Source organism: Choloepus didactylus, chromosome 4 (assembly GCF_015220235.1).
Source record: "Choloepus didactylus isolate mChoDid1 chromosome 4, mChoDid1.pri, whole genome shotgun sequence".
In the NCBI taxonomy this organism is placed as follows: Eukaryota; Metazoa; Chordata; class Mammalia; order Pilosa; family Megalonychidae; genus Choloepus; species Choloepus didactylus.
The window spans coordinates 170,388,510-170,411,626 of record NC_051310.1 but is presented as its reverse complement, the minus strand read 5'-3'; the positions used below and the strand labels follow the sequence as shown (position 1 = coordinate 170,411,626).

Below are 23,117 nucleotides of genomic sequence, written 5' to 3'. Positions count from 1 at the left end.
ACATATTTCTGTAATTATTATATTAATCTCAGTTCATAAGCTCCTTTGGAACATCAGTCACGCTATTTTTGTTTACCAACCTAGCTGATGAATGACCAAAAGAAAATTCAAACTCTTAAACATGGTATTTAAGGTACTCTGAACTAAGGCCACAACTACCAAACAAGTAAGCTATGCTCCAGCTAAACTGGTCTACTTCCTGGTCATCTTAGAACCACATAATAATCATTTAATATTTGTTGAGCTAAATTTGGGCACAGAACGTTAAATATATTTTTGATGGTTTGTACAAGATACCAATTTCATTAGATGGTGACTATGCTACATTTAAAGCCCTACCAAACAAAGGGTTCACACAGTTTTTTAAAAAAATGGCTTTGAGTTATATAAAACAAATATTTGGTTGTTTTGGGTGTGCTGTATTGAATTATAAGTAAGAACACATGAGAGGACAAAGGTACATATATTATGGTTTCTGAAGTGGCTCAAAGAAATGTAAATAAAGCTCTGACAGTATTTTACTTATCTCTTCTGCTATTAGATCTCTGAATATCCTGATTTCCAACCAAGGTAGCAAGATTAGGAGCTTACACTGATAGGACTTATTTTTATTTATTTATTTATTTATTTATTGTTATGAGAGAAGTGAGAATGGGACAAGGTGGACCTGTTCCCTACTAGACCTAGAAAACAAACAGGTTAGTGGCTACAATGGCACTCACATTCTGAGACCATACCACATTGCAGAGGAAATCTGAAGAGCGGTGTGCCGGTTTGAATGTATTACGTCCCCCAAAACGCCATTATGTTTGATGCAATCTTGTGTGGGCAGACATAGCAGTGTTGATTAGATTGTAATTCTTTGAGTGTATCTGTGGAGATGCGCCCCACTCAACTGTGGGTGATGACTCTGATTGGATAATTTCCATGGAGTTGTTACCCCACCCATTTAGGGTGGGTCTAAATTAAATCACTAGAGCCAAATAAATGAGCTGACAAACAGAAGGAACTCAGTGCAGCTGAGAGTGACATTTTGAAAGGAGCTACAGCCAAGAGGGACACTTTGAAGAATGCACGGAAGCTGAGAGTAGCTGCAGATGAGAGACAGTTTGAAGACTGCCATTGAAAGCAGACTCTTGCTCCAGAGAAGCTAAGAGAGGACAAATGCCCCAAGAGCAACTGAGAGTGACATCTTGAAGAGGTGTCGTGGCCTAGAGAAGAATGTCCTGGGAGAAAGCCATTTTGAAACCAGAACTTGGAGCAGATGCCAGCCACGTGCCTTCCCAGCTAACAGAGGTTTTCCGGACACCATTGGCCATCCTCCAGTGAAGGTACCCGATTGTTCATGCCTTACCTTGGACACTTTACGGCCTTAAGACTGTAATTTTGTAACCAAATAAACCCCCTTTATAAAAGCCGATCCATTTCTGGTGTTTTGCATTCCGGCACCATTAGCAAAATAGAACGAGGGGTTTCCTTGAGTTGGCAAGTACAATTACCGGGATGGTAGAGGTTAAAGGGGCAAGAAGGACACAGAGATAAGTAATCTTAAGGTGTAGGGCTCAGAATGGAAAATCCAATGGATATAAAGAAAGAATTCAAGTCATAAGGCAGCTGGAAAAGCAGCAGACCAGAGAACAAAGGGAAAGATTCCCATCTAACCCTTCTATAGCCACACACCAAAACAGCTGTATGTCTTTTTTATGGGACATACATAAATAGTATATGTATACAATATATTTATAACATTGTTAAAGAGAAGTCTTACACATTTGGAACAATTATAAGAGAATTCTGTATAATCCTCAAATGTTAGTCATCACTGTATTTACATTTTAAAAAAATTGGACAGAAGTGCCAATTTCACTAGCACAACTGAACTAGTGAAAAACACAGGTACAGCTAAACAAAATTAATGCTAGATAACCAAAAATTTTCAGAGCATCAGACATGGAAAAATTCTCTAAGTTCTAAAGCATTTCAAACCACAGAAAGGATAAGTTCTTTTCTTCACATTTCCACCAACTCTAAAAATAAACTTTCATTTTCCAGGCGACGAAAGAAATACATGCTAGTTATTATGAAACTCTAACGCTACATGAATACAAAAAGACAATGTTCTACATAACTCTCCTTTAGAGATAACTAGTGTTAACAGTTTGGATAACAACCACTTTTTGATTACTTGAGGCATAGTAATATGAGAGCTGCTATGAACAAGCTTATACTAATTATTTCAATTTCTCCTTTTACTTTAACCTTCCTATTCCACTGCTAAGGAAAAAGAAAATCCAAAATACATGATAATCCTCCAGAACAGGTACCAACAAATGAGATCAATCAAAAGGTGACTAAGTGGCAAAAGCAAACATCACCTATTTTGAAAAATGGAATAAAAGTAGAAAAAACACTAACATTTCCATTTTAGTGTCCTTAATAATCAAAAGAGGAGGTAATATTTTTTTTTTCAGAGATTGAAGCAGCCTACCTTATTACCTATGTTTTTTCCCTTTTAAAAAACAATATTGTACAAGAAGAGCCTGGTGCATCTTGTAGTGCTAGAAAGTAAGCAAGTACTCAAAAAACAAAACAAAAACTCCACAATGATGGGAATGTGTCAAAGGAAAACAGGAGTTTGTTTAAACAAAGAGTTCAAAGAGTCACCATATAACCTGGCACTCCTAGGTATATAGCCAAAAGAATGGAAAATAGGGATGGAAACATACTTGTACACAAATGTTCACAGCAGCCAAAAGGTGGAAACAAGTGTCCATTAGAGATTAATGGATAAACAAAATGTAGTATATGCATACAATGGAATCTTAGTCATAAAAAGGAATGAAGTTTTGATACATTCTACATGAACCATAAAAACATTATGCTGAGTGAAATAAGCCAGATGCAAAAGGGCAAATATTATATGATTCCACATACATGAAATATCCAGAATAAGCAAGTTCCTAGAGACAGAAAGTAGATTCAGAGGTTTCAAGGTGGTGGAGGAAGGGGAAATGGGGAATTATTGCTCAATAGGTATAAAATTTCTGTTTTGGGTAATGAAAAAGTTTTGGTAATGGATGGTGGTGATGGTAGCACAACATTTTAATGTAATAAATACCACTGGATTGTACACTTAAAAATAGCACATTTTATATGTGTATATAACCACAACAACAAAATAGTTTAAAAGACAAAGGAGTCAACAGAAAGAGCTCCCTATGGCCAAAGCTGTATCCACAATCCATACTGATGTAAATAAATGATTAAGTAGGTAAATGGAGAATAGACAAATTTCGCATGCAGAAGAATTCCAAATAATATATGTAGGTACTCTGCACTCAAAAAAGTCGAACATAACTCCTCACTCTTTCAGAGTGGGGCTGTGCATAGTGACTTCCTTCCAAAGAATGAAGTATGGAAAGGAGGAAAAGAGTAAATTTACAGTGGGGAAACCTGAAAAAATTCTTCAGCCTAGCAACCAAAGTTAACATCAACAGTGATAAGTCATTCTGAAAGCATGTCCCTTTGATATGACTGTGTTGAGAATGGCCTTTCTCCCCTAAACCCATAATCGAAGTATAATGATGAAAAAAGCTTCATACACATCCCAAACTACCTAATACTCCTCAAAAGCTGACTAATACTCCTCAAAAGCTGACTAATACTCCTCAAAATGTCAAGGTCATTAAAACCAAGGAAAAGCTGAGAAAATGTCAGAGAGGAACCTAAATGGGACACAATGACTAAATGTAATGTGGTATTCTGGGGGATCCTAAACAGAAACAGGTAGTAGGTAAAAAGTAAGGATATCTAAATAAAGTATGGACTTTAGTTAATAATAATGGATCTATATTGGTTCATTAATTGTGACAAATATAAAATGTTAATAATAGAGAAAAATGGGTGTGAGGTATATGAGCACCCCATCTTTGCAACTTTTCTATAAATCTTAAACTCATCTATAAATAAAAAGTTATGAAAAGAAAAAAATTGAAGAAAAAGGAAAAATATATCACTTTCCTGATGGGGGAATAAATGTCATAAAAATTCATTTTTTCTGAATTAATAAAAAATAATGTAATACCAATAAAAAAGGATTTGTATAAATGATATAACGCTACATTTCTGATTCGCAAAAATAAACGGCCAAACTTTTTAATTTTTTTTCTATTTCCTGTAACTCATTCTAACCTTCTTAATCAACAAGCTTAAGATTCTCAATAGGCTGTGTAACTGATTTCTTCGTTATTGAAATATATAAAAAAGGAATCATTTTCTGTAGCAGTCTGAGGTCCAAACTGGAGTATCTGCCTGTCACAGCCCGAGGGGGCTTTACCAGTCAAAAGACCAAAGAGAACACCCAGCATTTGCTGAAACATGAACTTTATTTGGGGATTACTCACAGGGAGGCAGAATTCAAATGGCTTTTCCCTTGCTGGGCAGGTACCGCTTTCGCAAGGAAAATCGGCCACACAATTCACAGAACAGCAAGCCGTTTTATAAGGGTTTTAGACAAAGACATTCCTAAGGGTGGGGGGAGCATAGATGCAGGAACAGGTCACTCTGACCTGGGGTGGTGCAGAAAGGACTAGAATAACATTTGAACAATTACATTGTGCTCTTTTTGTGAGACTAAGAGTCTCTCACTTCCTGCCTGCTTCCCATAAAGTTACATTTGAAGGTCAATTTACCCTTTTTCTCCTTACTGGCTTACAAGACAATAGGTTAAACATTTAGCTGCCTAGGTCACCCAGACTGCTATGCACCAAACATCTGCAGGCCTGTTTTGCTCAGGCCACAGGTTGCTACACTGCCTTTTCCCACAAGTCAAGATGGTAGTACATAAAGTAAGGATAAGAATGCAGGCTATGGAATGGATTGCCTAGTTGAATATTAGCAATGTGAGAAGCTGTTCTAGTTTGCTAATGCTGCCAGAATGCAAAACACTGGAGATGGATTGGCTTTTATAAAGGGGGTTTATTTGGTTACACAGTTACAGTCTTAAGGCCATGAAGTGTCCAAGGTAACACATCAGCAATCGGGTACCTTCACTGGAGGATGGCCAATGGGGTCCGGAAAACCCCTGTTAGCTGGGAGGCATGTGGCTGGCATCTGCTCCAGAGTTCTGGTTTCAAAATGGCTTTCTCCCAGGACATTCCTCTCTAGGCTGCAGTTCCTCAAAAATGTCACTCCTAGTTGCACTTGGGGTATTTGTCCTCTCTCAGCTTCTCCGGAGCAAGAGTCTGCTTTCAACGACCGTCTTCAAAATGTCTCTCATCTGCAGCTCCTGTGCTTTCTTCAAAGTGTCCCTCTTGGCTATAGCAGCTTGCTCCTTCTGTCTGATCTTATATAGTGCTCCAGTAATTTAATTCAGGCCCACCCTCAACGGGTGGGCCAACACCTCCATGGAAATTATCCAATCAGAGTCATCATCCACGGTTGGGTGGGGCACATTTCCATGGAAACACTTAAAGAATTACAACCTAATTAACACTGATAGGTCTACCTACACAAGATTACATCAAAGATAATGGCGCTTGGGGGGACATAATACATTCAAACTGGCACAGAAGCTAATTTAATCTTTCTCAGCTTGAGCCAGCTCACAGTAAAATGAAAATAATAATGGTACCTACCTCATGGAGTTGTGTGGATTAAGAAGATAAAATATGTAATATTCTTAGCACCTAGTAGAAAGTCAAACTATGTTAGCTCTTCTCTGTTGTAGTACTGAACTTTCTGGTTCTCATCTCTACTGTCAATGTTAAGAACCACAAACAGATTAAAACCATGAACAGATTCTGCAGCTAAAGACACTATCGTGTGTGTGTGTGTGTGTGTGTGTGTGTGTGTGTGTGTGTACAGAGAGAGAGAGAGGTGGGAGGGCCTCACTAATGCCCACACCCTGGCATCCTTGCACAGACTGACTTACTTAAGCCAGCACTTAATTAGACATCAAAGAGTAAGAAACCAAATGTATGTCTCTCTGATCACATGGTAGTGATGACCAGGTAATGGACCCTGAAATTGAACTGCAAAAATAAAATCATGAAGAGTTAAGAATTTGGTATATTTATATGTTTCCACAACCATGGAACTGCTGTGGCTTTGGGATTTTCACTTTCAAGTTCTTCCTTTGGTTAAAAAAACAAAACAAAACAAAAATAAAACAAAAACACCCCAAACTGACATTAAGTTATGTTGTTTTGGGGGCACTTATCCTCCAAGCTTATCCCGGCAATACTGCTGATCTATCGTCTCAATCATATCTATCTAATCATGTATCTACCTTAGCAGACAAAAAAAATTTTCAAGAGGTTTTCCTGCCATCCATAACATGTGTAGATCTTTTTCTGGAAAGAGAGATCTATTATAATTGAAAACTTCAATTTAGATTCATTCTACATCTTTATATACACAAGCAATTCTAGGCAAGACAAGACTGAAGAGAAAATACTCTGCTGATTAAAATAAATGACATCAGGTAGAGCTTGCAAGTTCCCCCACCTCCAAAGAAATGGTGCTCACTGTAATTACTTAACCAAGGTAAAAGAGAATTCTGACACTTGAACCCATCTGAGTATCTGTTCAAATTTTAGAATGCTTATCACATAGCAGGTATAGTATGGATATATGCTTTCTTATCAGACTCTAAAAATTGCAATGAAATTACAATTATAAAATTTTTAAACAAGGTCTCACGCTGCTGTAGGTTACTGTAGATCTGAAGTGGAAAACCAGCATTTTCCAAGAGTCCAAGGGGAATGAGTTCTGCTAAAAGGCCCTCTGACCAACTTCATAGCATTAATGATGCTGAGTTTTTAAAGCCTGCCCCTTATCTGTAGGAGCCTCTCTCAATCTTATACATGGTTCTTTTGCCTCTTTTACTGTTAAGACTTACCCATTCACCTGGTCATAACAAGGATAACATTCAGAGTGTCCCAATGGCCCTGCACCATGAGGGTCTAAGGAGAAATCTTTTGGTTTCAATATCAGGAATAATGGCACTTTTCCTGAACAATTTGTTTCATTTAATCTTATGAGCTATGTGAACCTTACAAATCACAAAATCTTAATAGAGTGAAAGTAACTCCTTTGGAGGGTATACCCAGAATTGGGTGTGTGTTCAAAGTTCCCCACTCTCCAAAGGTCTGATATCTCTGCTCTCCCCCTATCCCTAATTCAACCTCCTTTAAGAATATTTTTAGGTAAAGGATAATGGAAGAGTAGGGTGCTTATGAATGATATGCAGGCAGATAAAAGGATGAGCTCATTGCTCAGTGATAATGTTTTCATTTTCAAATCCTTGTTGCCAGAATTTATGGTCAAATTAATAGATTAATAGATTCATGTTAAGTATTTTTTTGCATCAACATCAAACCTCCCATATTCCTAAGATTATTTTAGCTTTGCCCCTTTTTCTTATTTTAGCTTTAACTTATGTTAAGTTTATTTTATTTTATGCACCATGTACATTATTATAACCATCTTATGTCTTTCATGGAACAAGTCTGGGCAAAAATAATCTGTAAAGAATATTACATTTTATTTTCAGGGGGTTGAATACTCTAAGGAACTATATGTCCTTTCTAATACTACTTAGAGAAAAATGTCTAAATGAATCACTGCAATAAACCCTAAGATCTGAAATTATTTAAATAAACTGATCTTAAATTTTACTTGACAAGGAGAAAAATCAGTGTTTACTAGGGGAAAGTCTGAAATAGAAACTATTTTAAAAGGAAAAAAAAGTGTTGTTTAATAAATAAATATGTTAACACAAAATTAAAGATTAATAATGTTACCACTGTAATAATTAGGTAAGAATACCTTACTGACAACAAATACTAAAAAATTTTTTTGGTTAAAGTGGTTATTATATTTTCATAGGTAAATTCTACTTACCACATTCCCAAGGGTGGTGTTTTAAAATACTGTCATAGAAGCAAGGTACACACAATAATAATTCACAAAGACAATCTCACCACACCCCAAACAGTCATCACACAAACTTTATCGGTGACACATCAAAACCGGGAATCAATTTGGCCTTAAGATTGTACCAGAGAGATAAAAGATATGGGAGCTTGGCAACACTGTGTTCCTAACAACACTATCTGTCCTAAGATACCTGATCACTTGGCTAATACAATCAGGGAAATTTTATTCAAGCACTATACAAAAGGTAGCCTTATGGAACATTTAGAAAGAAAGGGTTATGGAGTCAAATTCATTAAAGAAACTTTGCTGGCTTCATTCACCTTTGTACTTATTCCCTTGATCACGTCACTCAAAACCTACTTATCTGACAGTTTGATCATTCACTTCATCACCAGTTGGTACATGTAAGAATAACTGAGTGGTGCAGATTATTCCAGCAGTCACATGACAAAAGAGAACTCTTACACGTGTCAAGCAGGAAGAGTGGGTGGAGTGGCACATGGTCTGGAAGAAAGCACTTATTCAGCTTGGCATTGTTTGACGTAGGGCAATGTGACGTCCCTGACTTATCATATAATGAAAAATGAATAATAAGAAAAAAAAACAAGAACCACTTTGTCCTACAGTGAACTTTGGATTGGATCCACTAACGCCCATTTACTTCCCAGGTCACTTACATCATACTTGCCTAGACAGATTAACATTTTAAAAATAAAGAGTCATGATGAGATCTATTTTTTCCATATAATAAGCTTATTTATTAGTGAACTCTTATTAGCCCTTCATGAATCTTAATGAAATAGGACTTAAATGATGCTACCAGGTTAGCTGCCTTAAGATACACAGTCCAAGTTTATGATTTCTAGGATATTTTTTTAAATCTTAGGCCCATAATTCCATACTAATAATGAATTGTTTGGGTAATATTTCAGATTCCCTAGGGAAAAACATGCAATTTCACTGCACTGGTATTCCAGGTAATTACTTTTACACTCAAGTATTCCCCAGTTAACACCTTCTCTTTGGGCTACTTAATATATTTTAAGTCATGTATGGGGAACTTAACCATCATAATACTAATATATCCTTGATAATATAATTGTTGATTATGACAAGTGTCTATTTTGAAAATGGAAAAAGAATATCATCACTCTTAGGACCAATTTCCTAAAATGAGTTTCACATATTAAGTTAAAAAAATAGATTTCCAATTTAAGAATCATAAAGTGTCCTATTTAACTTCTAAGTTGTATGTTTTTATAAAGTAGCATGAGTGTACATCTCAGAAACCATTTTTATGCAATAATGGTTCTCAAAATGTGGTCTCTGGACCAGCATCAAAAGCATTACCTGAGAACTTTTTAGAAATACAAATTCTCGGCCCCACCCCAGACCTTCTGAATCAAGAACTTTGGGATGGGGCCAGCAACTCTGTTTTAACAAGCTGTCCAGGTGATTCTGATGCACAGTAAAGTTTATGTATCTGTAACAGAGTAGAAACATTAAAAGTTTGGTCATTTTTAAAAATATGTGTGAATTTTTTTTAAAGTATCATAATACCTGTAAAAATACATAAATTCATAAAGCAAAAAGTGATGTCCCTTCTTCCCCAAAGGTAGCAATCACTGGTTAGAATGAAATTACTCCTCCCAGACTTTTTTGCCCCAGATACATATAGACATTCACATACCCAGTATTTTTTTTTTTTTTTGTATTTTCAACAAATGAGATCATCCTGTACATATTATTTACCACTTGAGTTTTTCATATATCATGGACATGTTTCTATGTCACTACTTGTAATTCACCTCATGAGGCTCCTGGATAATTTCCAATATTTTGCTATTACAAAGATGCAGTGAACATTTATATATATATATACATGTGTAAATATTTCTGCAGAATAGATTCCTAGAAGTAGAACTGATAAATCACTGTGTATTTTGAATATACTGCCAAACTGACCCTCATTTACAGTATGAGTCCCTGGTTAGTGTACTCTAATATTTACAATAAGAATGACATAGTTTTTATAACAAAATATGTAACTAATACCTCGTTTATCTGAACACCGTTCAGATATAACTTTGACATAAATGAATTTTCTGGATAAGCAATAAAACTTCAAACTACTTGGGGAAGGGGAGCTTCTTAAAAAGTGTTATAATTTTCCTGCATTCTTAAACAGAATGTAATAGATAGGGTTTAAGATTATTTTTACAATTGTAAAATGTCCAAAAAATTATTATAATGTGCCTACCTTCAGAAATATAAACACAGCTTAAGATTTTCTTTATGATTTTGAATATTAAATAATATATTCTACTTTGTTCTATAAAGTAATAGCTTTTGAGCCTACTGAGCTGTTTGCTCCTTGCTACATGGACCAAGAAGGGTATACTTTTTGGCTTCTTATGGCAGCTTTTCTCTTTCTGATAATCAGAAGTCTCTTCTCCCAGTTGTAAGCCTGCCTGCCTCAAGCAGTGACCCCACCCCTCCACCTCCATCCCATGCAGAACAGAATGCTATGGACTGGAGAATTCTGTCTAAATTAAGGTAGAAAAGATTCTGCACAAAAGTCTGAGAAATTCTCCTATAAATAATGTAGTTAGGTTTCAGAGCTAAACAGACATGCATGTGACCTTGATGAGTCTGTTTCCTCATACCTAATATGGAAGTAATGTCTACCTCATAGGATTCTTGAGTATTAAATGAGAAAATGAATGTAAAGAGCCTGGTAAAAAGCAGGAAAACCTGGTTACTACAACTATTATTATGTTGATATTTATTATTATAATTATTATTACTGCTAACACTATTATTTTAATCATGGGTTTTGTGGCATTCGTTTTGACTCTTCATAGGCTTTTTCTGCTTTTGATTTCTTGGCTATGCTTCATGCAGCTCAAGTTGCTGGAAGTCTGTTCTCCATAAATATAGTGTATACTTCTATTTTCACTCACTTTTTTTATGGCTGTAAAATTCATTTTATGAGACACTTACATTTCTTAATCATCTTTTTGTTGTTCAAATAAAACTATTCTTCTAAATTATAACTCCTCCAAAAATAGTTAAGAAATAAAGACAAATTTCTCTTTTCTGACAGATTAAAAGCTAGCATCAAAGGCTTTATAGGGTAAAGGTGTACTAGATCTATTTGTAATTTATATATATATTAATCAAATAATGGAAAACGGTTTTTATACTTTAAGCTATTCCCAAATTTTCTGTAATGAGCATTTCTACTTCGATTTTCAGGGGGAAAAAAACTACTTGATATAAATGTAAAATACCATGAAAGGGTTAGGACCTTTAGGGATATACATCTTTTGAGGGGAAATTACTTAATCTGGATATAAACTGAGTGAATTTCATTCCATTTTTCCAGCAACCAATGGTATATATTCTACATTCAAAAGGCTAGTTAGTATCTGTGCTAACATAAGTGTTAACGTTACTCAGTGTGATTTCATATCGTGTGTTCTGAAAGTTGATATAAATCTGGTAAAGATAATTTTTTATGTGATGTACAGAAATTGATAACTAAAAGTACTCATAAATTCACCAAAGCAACCAAAATCTCAAATATTTAATAATATTATAAGTCTTAAACTTGGTTAGAATAGATCCTATAAGCAAATACCTAGTGTATTCAAATGCATTGAGAAGTATTATTCTCACATTAATTCCATAGTTCTCAGACTTTCTATCAGGCTTGTTTTGTAAATCTTGAAATTTAGGAGATAAACAGAAGATACAGGAATAGAACAATATCCAGGATCTCTCTCAAATTTATTTTCAATTCAAGCACACCTTGGGAGAAAAGCAGATGTAAATTCTTTCCATTTGCCTATTTGTCTAGTATTAACCAAAATACACATGAAACCAAAAATGTGATGGGAAATAGTATGCTAGTTCAACACCAGATTAAACTCAAACTCTGAAATGACCAAATTAAGAGGAAAAATCTTCACTCAGATGAGTTGTGCTTATGAAGGCTGACTAGAAGTAACTCCCCAAATAAACCAATAATCAGGTTACACAAAACTGTTACTGTACTCCACATATGACTTAATTTCATATGCAGGGAGCATCCCAGAGGAACATGTTGTTAGGATAATTTCAAAGCTTATGACACTAAATCACATGTTCAACACTGGATGCAGTTCATTTAAAACAAAGAGATTTAAATTTGTATATGTATTATCAGCTGGAAAAACACAAACGTATTTATTTAACAAAGAGAACACTCTGAATATTTGCTAAATTTTATAGTACTTATTCTTCACAACTCAAAATAAAGATATACTTCACTTAAAAAAAAATAAAAGCAGTATGCATAGTGATTAAGGACACTGGCTCTGAAGTTAGACTATCTGGGCATATATCCTGGCTCTGTTCCTGACTGGTTATGAGACATTAGGCAAGTTACATAACCTCTACAGGCTTCAATTTCTTCATCTGCAAAATGAGTATAATAATTTCTTTATTTAGAATTAAATGAGATAATTTACATAAGGTACAGTAGCAGATATACAATAATGGTTAATAAATGTGATTAAATGCAATGTAAATGCATTCATGATGATAAATGCATTTTAAAGCTCTCATTTGTTTTTCAATTTCATCAGGCCCACTTTTGAGCTACAACAGAAGACAGTAACGCTTTTTTAAAAAACGAAAGTATTTAAAGCAGTTAATTATGAAGTCACTCAAAGATGAACCGCCTTGGTATTACATACTAATTCGAAAATCTGCTGGAAGTGAAGGGACTATTTCTATGTAACATTTGTATCTCCAGCATCTAGCTCAGTGCTTATCACATATTAATGCTCAATAAAGGTTTGTAGAATTTAATTGTTCAACAGTTTAGCAATGGAATGTATCAGATAGACCTTTGTGGGTTAACAAAGAACCAAACTGTCTTTATTTATTATCTGCAGGGGAAAATGGGTTTAAGTTCCAAACATCAATTTAGATATTTTGAGCACATAACCTATTTACAAACTGGAGGCCTAGTCTATGAGGCAGAATGATATGGTATAAACGATGTTAGTCTTGAAATCAGAAAACAAGAGAATAAATTAACCTGGTCCTGGGCAAGTAAGGAAAAAATTTGGATTAGTTTTTAATTCTGAAATTGTAGAATAAATAATTGCTTGTGTAGCTCCTAGCCCTAAAAACACTGTAAGACACCTTTTAAATTCCATTTGAAAGAAACTATTATCAGCCAAGTGACCAAAATAAAGAAAATTCTTAGAAGTTATCTCCAATCAACCTATCATTTCCAATCATTACTAATCAACAAAACTTCAGATGAAAGTAAACTGGGAAAAAAGCTTTGGATTCTAGATTTCAATGTAGAAAAAATTATTCACTCTCTCAGAGCAGACATGAGGGCAGTCTGCTCCTCAAAGGCAAAAGAGCAGTATGATACCCAAATTTTAGGACCAAACGAATAAGACATCTCCTCTCTAATGACAGCCGTTTTGAGATAATCTTCAAGCAGGAGGAACGATTATTTGTAGAAGAGTATTTAAAAGTTAAAAATTCCACTTTAATATTTAATCCAACATTTGTCATCATAAAGATAAGGTACTTATGAATTTCCTTGCTAATTTAACATTACTGAAACACAATTTCAAGCACAGTTGGTGTCAAATCCCACAACATTTTTATGGTTTGGGAAATAAAATATGCCCAGAATTATGTACACACAAAACCACTGAGCATAGATTCCTGCATCTTAGGTTCTTCATGGTACTGAAACATTTACAAGAGGTTATGTAAATCGACGGAGAGAAATAACTTGGGTGGCAGAAAAAATATGAGAACTCACTTCCAAGTAAATGCTACTGCCAAATAAGCTTGAATGGCTTGCCACCATTTTTCTCTCAGTGTAGTAAAACCAACTAAGAGATGGTGATCAAAATAAATTTGCAGTGCTTCCACCAAACTGCTTTCTATTCAATTTCACAAGCATGCTGTAAGAATAAAAGCATTCAGTGCTGATGTCTGGCCATAATTCTTTTAAATTGCATTATAAATTTACATTCTGCTGAGGCCACTTTAACCAAGTCTCAGTTATCTACAGATATAGGGAACAGAGTTTTGAACAGCTGGCAAGATTAACTAAAATGATGTATTTTTTTCTCCTATAAACCTTCTACTAGAGGAGCTTATGAATAGTGAAAATCCAAAATGCAAGCTGCAAAAAGGAATGAAGAATAAAAGCATTAGCATAGAATCATGGGTGGGTGTGATGATAATAAGACAGAAAGTACAGGATAAAAAGCTTTCCACTTTATATCCTTTTGTTTTCTAGGTGAAGGATTAGTATGTTGTCCCTGTCCCCTTGCAATCCCACATTACCAAATATCAATGATGATATGATGACTCATAAGAAAAACTCACCTTTTCAAAATGAAAGTTTTTGAAAGTATGTATAAAGTATGAGTCATGGAGACTTTCAGAATTCCCTCATTGATTATACTAGGAAAAATGATCAATGAAAGCATCAGCTCTTTCCACGTAAAACTACAGTAAAGAAATAACTTGACATTGAGAAAAAAATACAGCTGAAGACTGTTTGCATTGCATGGTGACATTCATTTCTAGCTTTTGGGCTGGACTTGATGGTTACCACAATCGTAACAAGCAAGACACCTCCAACCTTAGTGTGGTAGTCAAAAGAGCTGTTCAAAAACACTAATTCTCTCTCTCCTTCCAGGCACATGGTAGGATTGCTTTCCCTGTCCTGCTGAACTCAGGTGTAGCTATGGAACTCGCACTGATCAACAAAATATAAGCAGAAGTGATGGGCATCATTTCTGAGCAGACGCTTTACAAACAAGTGGGTGCTCCTCTTCCCTCTGTCACAGTGACTGGCAATATTTCAGAGTCAGTCTGGATCCTGGAATGAGGATAACGAAGACAAAGATGAACTCACAATGGGAATGTGGCATGAATAAGAAATAATTTGTTGTTTTAAATCACTGAAATCTTGGGTTGTTTACTACTACAGCTAACCTAGTCTATCCTGATACATTTAGTCTCATATTTTCCCTATATTGCAGATATATTTCTTATATAGTTATTTTACAGAGAAGTTGGCAATTTACTTAGTAACTTGAGTTTCAATACTAAACATCAGTTCAAAAAGAATGAAGACCTAAAACTGACATAAATAAAAGAGTAAAGGTTATTAGTTATTCAAATCAGGAGATTAAACACATACTAAAAAGCTACCATGCTTTTGTTTCTACAATGTTAAGACCATGGACAATTAAAACATATTCATGAGTTATTGTTTTGTTTTGTTTTTTCTCTTTTAAATTTATTGGACTATTCTAAGCACTCAATTAATTGCTTTTCAAGGTTTAACTCCTTTACTCTTCATATAAGGCACCAGGAATTTAAGTAATCTAGCTAGCCTAGGTCACATAACTAGCAAGTGACATAAGTTGTCAAGAGTAAAACTCAAGGAATCTTTCAGATTAAGCCTGAAAAGACGTGATCTCTAACAGGTTATGTAATTACTGTAAACCCATTCATTCATTCTTTCATTCATTCACTAAGTATATACTGAGCACTTACTATGTGCAAGGCCCTTTCTCAGCGCTGAAGATATAACAATAAGCAAGACACAAAGTCTCCAATCTCAGCGAATTGACATTATAATGGTGGAGAATGATAAAATAAACCAATAAATGTATAGATAATTGCAGATACTAAGTGGTAAGAAGGAAGTACATCAGTTTTTCCTACTGCAGTGTAATTAACCACTGCAAAACTTAGATTTAAAATAACCATTTATTTTCTCACAATACGGTGGGTTGGCAATTTGGGTTGGGCTCAGCTGCTTAATTCTTCTACTCTACATGTATTACAGGCTGGGCTCCCTCATTTCACAATCAGTTGAAAGGTTGCCAGGGGTCTATAAGATCCCCATGACCAGCATCATATGTGTGGAGCCTCAGCTGGGATGGTTGCTCATGCTTTCCCTCTCTCTGTTATCTCTCACTATCTCCATGTGGTATCTCATCATCAAGGAGACTAACCTGAGCTTGTTCAAAAGGTGGCAGTTCTAAAACAGTGATAGCATAAGTTGCATGGCCTTTTGAGTCATTGCTTGAGAGTCCCACAAAGTCACATCTGCCATAGTCTACTGGTTAAAACAAGTCATAAAGTAAGCCCACATTCAAGAGATGGTGAAATAGAATCCACCTCTTGATGAGAAAAACTATAAAGAATCTGTGGCCATTTTTAGTTCACAGAAGCAAATCAGAGTGATGTAATTGAGAATATGGTGGGTGAGCAGAGTGGGATTACGTTAGAAGAATCAGAAGCAACCTCCTAAGGAGGTAGCATTTGAGGTACTAAAATGATCCAGCCATTTGAAGAAAGAAGAAAAATAAACACTGAAGGAAAAACAAACAGAACTTGTTCTTGAGGCAGGAACAAGTCTGGTATATGTGAGGAACAGGAAAACTTCCAGTGTACCTATAATTCAGTGAAAGACAATGGCAAAAAAATCAGATGAGGTTGAAAAGAGAGGTAAACACCAGATCATGAAAGGCACTATAAACAATTGCAAGAAACCCGGGATTTTATACTCAGTGTGAAGGGAAGTCACTGAGGCAAAAGTGAAAAAGGCAATTTAGGAAATTATTACAGAAGTCTAAGTGAGAGATGATACTAATGAAGATGGAAAGAAGCTGTTGATCTTAGAATGCATTTGGGAGCTCTACCCAATAAAACTTGCCAGTCAACTGGATGTGAGGCTAGAGAAAAGGAGAGTATTTGAGGCTGGAATCCTTGGTTTTTGGTTTGAGCAATCAGGTAGGTGGTGGTGCCAATTAACAATTCACTTCAGCTTAAAAAAAAAAAAAGAATATGATTTAATTGCTTTCTCTATTTATGCAATGTCTTCTTCAGAAGTCTTTCTAAGAGTCAAAATAACGTGTGTTGGGAGATGTTTGCACATAAAAAAAAATATTCAATCCAAGAAAAGCCAAAACACTTATTTCTTGCAGCAGGTAATAGCAAAGAGATGTGAGTTTCAAGTGCTCCATAAAGATTGACTTAAGTGCCACATAAGGGTTCATGTCTAAGACATTTTAATCTCATAAAATTGTTTCTCCCAAATTACAACATATTCTGGAGTACTGAATGTTACTAAACCATTTGGCAATAATTACTTTTGAATTCTTTTCCCATGTATTCTGGGTAAACACTATTCTCCATTCTGATAGTCCAAGTAAAGTTTTAAGAAAAAAGTCACACACAAACACAAGATTCACTGTTAATAGACAACAAGATGCACAATATACCAAGTATTTTTTCTTTAGATAACATAACCATTAGCTTAATCTTGTTTCTAGTATTCATGTTACTGGGTTACAATCATATCTTTTACAGTTCAAAAGAGAACTTAATATAGAATAAGTGCTCAATAACTGTAACCAAATCAGCATTCAAATTCTCCACCAAAATGCTCTAACTGTCCTTCTCAAAGTGAAGACTACATAATTATTTTCTCAGGCATTCAGAACCAATCTCTTTTCTTAAAAAAAGAAAAAGGAAAAAAAAAAGAACATTTTTCTTTTGAAAATCTGAAACAAAATAAGTATTTTTAAAGCAGGATATACACAAGTTTCTTTACATTTGGAAAATACTTACAAGGAACAAGTCATATTCTGCCCAGATTTACAAAAGTTTTTGGATTAGAAAGGCCAAGGTTGGTATCCTCTGAATCTCACCATACTCTAAATTACACTGGCTTATCATTTACCCAAGATTGCAGACACTATAAATGTAAGAACAAAAAATATAAAACTCTTAGAAGAACTAAAAATATAAAACTCTTAGGTGTAAACCTTCATGACATTGGATTAGGTAAGGTTTCTTAGATACAGCACCAAAAGCACAGATAAAAAAGGAAAAAAACAGATAAACTGGACTTCATCAAAATTAAAACTTACATGCATCAAAAGACACCATTAAGAAAGTGAAAAGACAATCCAAAGAACTGGAGAAAATATCTGCAAGTCATATATTTGATAAGGGGTTTGTATCTAAAGAACCATTACAATTGGACTGAGAAGCACTTATGAAGGTTAAGCCCAGGAGCACAGACTCAAAAAGACTGAAACCTAACCTCCCCACACACCTTACCACTATATCAATCAGGCTTCTGTCCAATAACAGTGGAATACAGCTGAAAGAACTGTGAGGCTCAAAAACCTCTTTAAGAAGGAGTCTCTAGGGAAAATCAAAGACAACAGGGGAGACAAAAACAAAGACAGAGAGGACATTTGAGCCACAGCTACAACAAACAGGAAACACTTATCTATGAAAGTCCGAGATGGCATCTTCTTCCAATAGAAGGCTGTTTCATCTACACTGAAAATCTGTTTTAGTGTAGCCACCTTCATCAATTATCTTAGCCAGACCTTCTGGATAACTTGCTACAGTTTCTACATCAGCACTTGCTGCTTTGCCTTGCACTTTTATGATATGGAGACAGTTTCTTTCCTTAAACTTCATGAACCAACCTCTGCTAGCTTCAAACTTTTCTTTTGCAGTTTCTTCACCTCTCTCAGATTTCACAGAATTGAAGAGAGCAGGGCTTTGCTCTGGATTAGGCTTTGGCTTAAGGGAATGTTGTGGCTGGTTTGATCTTCAAACATTCTCCATACCAGCAATAAAACTGCTTTGCTTTCTTGTCACTTGTGTCTTCACTGGAGCAGTACAGTTGGCTAACTGTTTGGTACAAGAGGCCTAGCTTTTGGCCTGTCTTGGCTTTTTTTTTTTAAGTGAATATACAATTTATTTAACATTCAAACTCCATTATGTGCAATATGGCAGTTTCACTGGGTTTCACCCTGCCTAGGATATGATCCCTTGCTGGGGCTTAGCAACAGGGTCCAGTTCACACTTAGCAGTAAATAAATACTTTATTGAATAAGTACCAAACAAAATGCATTCAAATGCTTTCTAAAAAAACAAAAATCAATTTTAAAGGCCTTTCTAAATTCAGGCTAATGACAAACACAATAAAGGCAGATATGCTAGTTTAATATAATTGGCTGACTTTATACAGCACTTACATCTTTTAGTCCACAAGTATATTATTAATGATACAGAACATCGACTACAACCATTTCTACAAAACCAGGAAATAAATTTCTAAGAAAGAAGGATTTTACAGACCCTATCTTTTGTACCCAAACCCAACAGTCTAACTCTAAAGAGGATAAAGCCAATGTCTTTCCTCACAAGAGCTCATGACTAAAGTCACTTTGCTATCAAAATCTATATTTCTGATCCATTATGAGCACTGAGACAAGATTCAAATATTCCCAAAGAAAGAAGCACAATGCACATTGTGATCACCTATTCAGCAACAGCCGACACTGCATTCAAAACTCTCATCCCAGGAATTAATAAGGTCGGCCACATTTACTGGCATTTCCTCCACTGGAGAAAGTCTCAGTGTCCCAAAGAATCCTCTTGTCTTCCTCAATAACAAAGTTAATAGCCACACCTTTCCTTGCAAATAGATCCCCTCTGCCAATTCTGTGAATACAGTTTTCATGATTTGTAGGTAGGTCATAGTTTATAACCAAAGACACTTGTTGCACATCAATCTGTGAGCCAACAAGTCAGTTGACCCTGATCAGAATTCCCTCATGATAACATCTCTTTCCTTCTGGTCTATATCACTGCACAGTGCAGAAACTGCGAAATCCCTGGCATGCATCTTCTCAGTAAGCCAGTCCACCATGCACCTTGCATTGAGAAAAATAACAGCCTGCATAATGGTCAGCGTCTCATACAAGTCATAAAGTGTATCCAACTTCCATTCCTCTGTTTCAACATTAATATAAAACTATTTGATTCCTTTAAGGGTCAATTCTTCCTTCTTCACCAGAATTTGAACTGGATCTCTCATGAACTTTCTGGTCACTTCCAACACATCAGTTGGCACTGTGGCAGAAAGCAACCTGAATACTTGTATTTAATTTTTAGAAAATCTCATAGATTTGATCCTTAAACCCCCGGCTCAACATTTCATCTGCTTCATTCAAAACAAACATTTTGATCCATTTTGGAAAAAGATATCTTCTGTTTAACACATCAAACACTCTCCCTGGAGTACCAACAAACAATATGTGGTGCTTCAGCCTTCAGTTTTTGCATCTCATTTTGAACACTGGTTTCACATACACACATGACAAATTGCTCCCATATAATCTCCAGGAGCCAGAATTACCTTTTGGATCTGTTGAGCCAGTTCTCTGGTGGGGGCCAATATTACTGCTTGGGTCTACTTGAACTCAATCTCCAACTGTTGCAGGATGGAAATAGCAAATGTGGCTGTCTTGCCAGTACCTGACTGAGCTTGAGAAGTTACATCATACCCTTTAATACAGGGAATAATAGCTAGCTGCTGAATAGCTGAAGGCTTCTCAAAGCTATAAGCATAGATACCCTAAAGAAGAGATTCTTTTAAATTCATATCACCAAAGTTATCAACAAGCTCATTCCAGTTGCTCTCAGTGACACCATCGGGGTCCATTCCCTCTGGGCCGCCATGTTCTCTGTTGTAATCCACAGAGCCACAAGACATGATCCAAAAAACCACTCAGCGCCAGACTGAAAAAGCCTGTCTTGGCTTTTGACGTGCTTTCCTCTCTAAGCTTAATCATTTCTAGCTTTCAATTTAAAGTGAGAGACATGTGACTCTTCCTTTCACTTGAACATGCAAGAGGCCATTGTAGGGTTATCAATTGGCCTAATTTCAATATTGTGTCTCAGAGAACAGAGAGGCCTGAGAAGAGGAAGAGAGATGGAGAACGGCTGGTCAGTGGATGAGTTAGAACACACATTTATCAATTGAATTCACCATCTTATATAGGCATGGTTCATGGCGCCCCAAAACAATTTCAATAGTAACACCGAAGATCATTGACCACAGATCACCATAATAGATATAATAATAGTGAAAAAGTTTGAAACATTGTGAGAATTACAAAAACATGACACAGAGATACAAAGTGAGTATATACTGTTAGAAAAATGGTGCCGACAGATCTGCTCATAGCAGGGTTGCCATAAACCTTCAATTTGTAAAAAACGCATTATCTGCAAAGTGGAATAAAGCAAAGCACAATAAAATAAAGTATACCTGTATATTCTGTAATCATATTTCTCCACTATTAAGACATAAGAGGACTCAATGATTTAATAATAATTTTTAAGCAAAAAATTAAAATGCATACTTTTTTATTAATCAACAAAACCATATATTTATCCACACAGTTCTATATCATATTCTTTTTATGGAATCACAATTAACATTTAAGGATAAACTCTCATATTCAAGTCTAAATAAAAGCTTTTCTGAGTCACTTTTGGCCATGGTACTCTCTCTTGGGAAAGAGAGGGGACAACCAAACTTCTGTAAATAGGTGAACGCCAAAACAACTAACAAGCAAAAGCCCAGGGGAGACAGAGGCCGAGAAAGGCAGGGAAAACCTTGAACACTGCATTCACTTTGGGCAAACTGTCGTGATAGGAGGGCTGAAGCTCAAGAAAATCTCTATCTTATCACCAGCTGGTTAAAAAACCAAGAAACAGACATCCCAGGAAGTACTTCCCAGAGATAACATTTTTTTAAACTTTCACTTTTTTATTTTTTATTTATTTTACCACACAGTCATCCAAAGGGTACAATCAATAGATGGAAACAGCCCAGATATCCTTCAGCTGATGAGTGGATAAACAAACTGTGGTATATACACACAATGGTCATGACATATGCAACAACATGGATGAACCTTGAGGACGTTATATTGAGCGAAATAAGACAGAAATGAAAGGAAAAATAATTTATGGTCTCACTAATATGAACTAACTGTAATGAGCAAACTCTGAGAATTAAATTAGAGAGAATAAGCTATCTATGAACTAACTGTAATGAGCAAACTCTGAGAATTAAATTAAATTGGAGAGAATAGGCTATCAGGATATAGAAATAAGGCAGAGACTGGGCAATCAATGCTTAAGAAGTACAGAATGTTCAATAGGTTGATTGTAAAGGTTCAGAAATGGATAGCACAATACTATGTGATGGTAGCACAATACGGTAAGTATAATTAACAAACATGAGTGTGAATATGGTTGAAAACAGTAAGGCTAGAGTCATGTATGTCACCAGAAGGCAAGCTAAAGGATAGAAACTGAGACTATATGACTTAGCAAAACATAGAGTGGACAATGACGGTGGTTAATTGTACAAGTATAAGAAAGTTTTTACTGAGCGAGAACAATGTACGTCACTGTTACATGTTGAAAGTGGGAAGGTATTTGGAGGAAAATACAGTTAATGCAAACTGAAGTCTGTAGTTAACAGTAACACTGTTATATTCTTTCATTAATTATAACAAAGGCAATACACCAAAGCTAAATGTAAATAAGATGGGGATATAAGGAGGAGTATGGGATCTTTTTCTTCTTTTTCCCCCCTTCTTTCTGTTCAGAAGAATGGGGAATATTCTCATATAGATTGTGGTGGTGAATGCATAACTATTTGACTATACCAGGAGTTGAGAGGTCGCTCTGCAGGGCAGTCTTATGCACTATATAGATATCCTTTTTTAGTTTTTAAGTGTATTGGAATAACTAGAAGGAAATACCTGAAACTGTCAAACTGCAACCCAGTAGCCTTGACTCTTGAAGACAACTGCATAACTATGAAGCTTACATGGTGTGACTGTGTGATTGTGAAAACCTCGTGGCTCACACTTCCCATGTCCAGTGTATGGACAGATGAGTAGAAAAATGGGGACAAAAACTAAATGAAAAACAGGGTGAGATGGGGGGATGGAATGTTTTAGGTGTTCTTTTTTACTTTTATTTATTTATTTATTTTGGGAGTAAGGGAAATGTTCAAAAATTGATTCTGGTGATGAATGCACAACTATATGACAGTACTGTGAATAACTGATTGTACACTGTGCATGATTGTAGGGTATGTGAATAAATTTCAATAAAACTATATTAAAAAAACAGGGCTGTACAACATAAACAGTGACCCCTAATGTCAACCATGGACTATAGTCAATATCAAAATTATAATAATATTGTTTCATCAATTGTAACAAAGTTAC

At 35.5% G+C, this 23,117-nt stretch overlaps 2 pseudogenes; both read right to left on the bottom strand.

The window, feature by feature from the left end:
• Nucleotides 1–23,117, bottom strand: part of LOC119532412 — a 237,897-nt pseudogene that overhangs the window by 57,743 nt on the left and 157,037 nt on the right.
• Nucleotides 19,124–20,720, bottom strand: LOC119532410 (annotated as a pseudogene).